This window comes from Neophocaena asiaeorientalis, unplaced genomic scaffold (genome assembly GCF_003031525.2).
Source record: "Neophocaena asiaeorientalis asiaeorientalis breed wild unplaced genomic scaffold, Neophocaena_asiaeorientalis_V1.1 scaffold1212, whole genome shotgun sequence".
NCBI lineage: Eukaryota > Metazoa > Chordata > Mammalia > Artiodactyla > Phocoenidae > Neophocaena > Neophocaena asiaeorientalis.
The window spans coordinates 2794-6784 of NW_020174248.1; the positions used below are offsets into that span (position 1 = coordinate 2794).

Genomic DNA, 3991 nt, shown 5'->3' on the forward strand with positions numbered 1-3991 from the left:
TAAGTGGCAAATATACTTCAGGTCTGTCTTGCATTACAGAAATTAAAAACCTTTGTGAACAGAACAGTTTTCATTTAATAATGAAAGGAAAGACCCTTTATTATACCCTCTTTAAATGTTCTTTTCTCAACAGTGATTCATTACCTGCTCAGCCACATATTTATCAGCTGTCACCCATGTATCTTCTCTAAACACTCAGACTCCCCCTCTACACTCAAACTGAATTAACCTTTTCATATCATATCCACTTAAATTGTTGGCCATCCTACACATTTTCTCAACATAACCACTAGGAACAGCCCATCCCTAATCTACTGTTACTAATTTTATGCCTACCATATATTAAAAAACATCCTATTGCTATCATTTTGCACTATATATTTCATGCTGTAAATTTTCTCGTTTCCTGGGTACTTAGCCCTTTCTTAAGATAATGCTAACCAAATTGAGGTTGGATGCCACAACAGGTTCTGAAACATTTTAGCTAGCAAGAGTAAAGCAACACAAAGGATGTAGGACATATCCTTCCACATTATAAATTCACCTTAGCCTTTGTTTCCTTTGTGCTATTATTTCCCATCTTTTCTGTAGCACTGCTATTTTCAGTCTTTCACTCATTTTGCTCCTCTCACCACTTTCTTTCTCAACTTCCACCTCCACTCTCTTATCCTGGTGTGAAGAGCTTCTGTAGGAAATCGGTAATCGTGTCTTTCAAAGTCTTTAACACTTGGAGCTGACTGCTAAGAGAAATTGACCAGATTCCTGTGATCCTTGTCAGTTTCTCTGATCAGAGAAAATCAGCTATGTTTTGAAAGATATGCAGGTTACTGGAGAAAATGAATTATGCTGGTAGGACTAAGAGACTTAGACTAAAGTCTAAGAAACCATTAAAAAGAAAGCATTTTGCATAAAGTGGTTAACACTTGTTATTCTGTGAAGACTAATTAGCTCTATTAAAACTGTGGAAGGAGTGTCATTCTAACGAAGCAGGAAGAGTTATACATATGAACTGCATGCATTTAAACATGTATACAACATTTCTTAACTGCAACTGGGAGAAAGCTTCCATCAATAACTTTATGAACCATATCACTATGCATTGGAGGAAAGATGATAACATAAGAACCTGAGGTGAAACTGAAGGCACTCATGTTTGCTACTGTTTAGAGCAAGGCTCAGCAAACTTTTTCTGTTAATTACCACAGTAAATATTTTAGGCTTTATGAAACCATACAACTCTCACAACTATTCAACTCTGCCCTTGTAGCATTAAAGCATCTATAGACAATAGGCAACAAGTAAGAGGGGCTACGTTCCAATAGCAGTTTACTTAAAATAAACAACAACAACAAAAAAAAGAAACAGGCGGCAGGCCGCCTGTGGACCATAGTCCGCCAACCCCTGGTTTAGAGGATCTGGGAAAGAGCTGTCTGAGTAGTGAGAAAGAGCAAAGCAGACTGACATCCACAAGCTGTCCTGGTGCTCACAGGTGTGCTTCGTCATTCAACTTTTCTGCTCTGCACCAGCAGTACACGGCCTCGGTCAATTAAGTATCATCTGTTTCCAATTAGAAACTTCTACTGAACCTTCAAGGTCTGGCTCATATGTTACTATGATGGAAGACCTTTCTACCTGGCTGGAGTTTCTATATCACCTTGTTACAGATCTAAGATACCTTGCATTCTTGAACCCTACCTGTTTGTATGTCTTACGCTTCCTTAATGCATTAAAAAATTCTTACCTGGCGGAGCGCTGGAGGGAAGGAGGCGGCATAGAAATTCATCCGCTGGGCCATGACGGGCTACTCCTGGCCGAGACGCGTCCCTGCTGTGCCAGCTGGGGGCGCTGTACGAGTCAATCCTGAACTATTGAAAGCACCTGTGACAAGACTGGCCCTCCCTACACTCAGCTCCTACCCACCCGACACTGGCCTATCTGATGACGACGAGCCTCCTGATACCAGCCTGCCCCTCAACCCGCCACCCTTCACTGTGCCCCAGACGCACTATGCCCATGACCAGTGGTTGCAGGGCGCCTTCCACACCAGCCTCTGAAGAGCTGGCCTTGGGGGATGCATCCCTCAGCAAGTAAGCAAGTACTCAGACTACAGTGCCCGCTTTCCCCCCTACCACCTCACCTCACAGGAGTGTTAAGACCTGGGCCTCTTGGTGGCAAAACTGCCACCACCCCCTCTCTCCTGTCTTGAGTTAGCTGGCACTGGGGCGGACACCTGGGTCCCAGCCTTTGCACATGGCACTGGACTTCCAATTCTCCCACATGTGTGCACCGAAGCTTGACCAACCTTCGGCAGCTCTGCGGTTGGGATGAGTTCCTGGTTCCCACCTCCTTTTCACCTTTTGCTGCTATCAGCAGCCGCTGGCTCAGGTGCATCCCATCTCTGGTTCCTGGGTTCTACTGCCCTAGACAAGGGCTCCAGGATCCATTCCTGCATCCACCCTCGTGTGGGAGGGCCAAAGCTCCATGCTGGATATTTAAGTTTAGGGGCCAACCTCCTGGGCACATAGGTAAATAAATATTCTCTCAGAAAAAAAAAAAAAAAAAAATCCTTAGAAGCAGTAACTATGTTTTGTACTTTACATTCCCTACGGTGTCAAGTGGTTTTCCTGGCATATGAAAGGCACTTAACAAATAATTATGGGTATTGTATAGGTACCAATACAGAAGTATTCATAACTAGGTCACAAAAGAGATAAAATTTATAAACACTGGTACAACAAATGTAGCTTTTAATCCTCTGCATGGTTTTTTAGCCAACCTTAAAATATTTAAAGCATGTGAAAGCACAGAATGATTATCTTACCTGCATACATCCTTCATCTATCTTGCCCTTTTGAGGATCAACTTTAAAATGTGCAGTTTTTTTAAAGCGGTACATCACAGGAAGTGATTTGGATCAATTTTGCATAATACACTGAATCTCTGAACGTCCACCCATGAAACAAGGTGCAAAATTAAGGACCCTTCCCAGATCAAACTGTAATAAGACAGGAAGTCCTGAGCCTGTCAGGGCTAATTCCACTTTCTGAAATCGATCACCTATAAAAGCAATAATAGCTTTTTAACATTAAAAGTGTTTTGGGACTCCAGGATATATTTGCTCAGTCCAAATAGTGTCATCTGAAAGACTTGAGGAGACATGGGTAGCTCATTCAATCTTTCATTCAACAAAGTTATTGAGTGCCAGGGCCTTCTTTGTGCCAGGGACTTTTCTAGGCCTTGGGGGTACAGCAGTGAATAAAACAGACAATGTCCTTGCTCTCATGGGTTTTACATTCTAGTGAGGTGACACTGACAATAAAATAAATAGATAAGGTAGAGTAAGACAGCATACAATGTCTTGGGGCTGCTCATTGATATGGGGAAGTCCCAAAAGACCTCTCTGATAGGGAGACGTGTGAGCAAAGATATAAGGGACTCTGGAAGAAAATCATGTGAAAAATCCAGAAAAAAAGTGTATTCTAAACAGAGAAAACAGCCAAGTACAGAGACTCTAAGTTAGGAATGGCTTGGCATGCTCAAAAAAAAAAACCCCAGGAACGAAGTATGGCTGCGGAAGAGCAGTAGAAGAATGGTGAGAAATGATCAAACTTAAGATATACTTTTGAGGGTACAGTTAACAAAATTTGCTGACGGATTGCATGTAGAATAGGAGATTGAACACGATAAATGATAATGCTAAGGTTTTTGGCATAAGCAACTGAAGTGATGGAATTTTCATTTCTTGAGACAGGAAAGACTTCAGGAGGGATAGGTTATAGGGAAACCAATAGTTCTTTTTTTGGACATGTTAAGTTTGAGATGTCTAGTAGACATCCAAGTGGAAATGTCTTAATAGGTCACTTAATATATTTGTAAGCTTAGAGTGAAGATGAAGGAGGAAGGACTGGAGTTTTGAGGGGAGAAGAGAAGCTGTGTGACACTAATCTCAAATCGAAAGAAAGTGAATGCATGCAGGAACACAGCAGGAATG

General features: G+C 41.9%; 1 pseudogene; it reads right to left on the reverse strand.

Moving 5' to 3' along the window:
- Positions 1 to 2688: 2688 nt before the first annotated feature.
- The window catches only part of LOC112406450 (uncharacterized), a 21985-nt pseudogene continuing 20682 nt past the window's right edge, over positions 2689 to 3991 (reverse strand).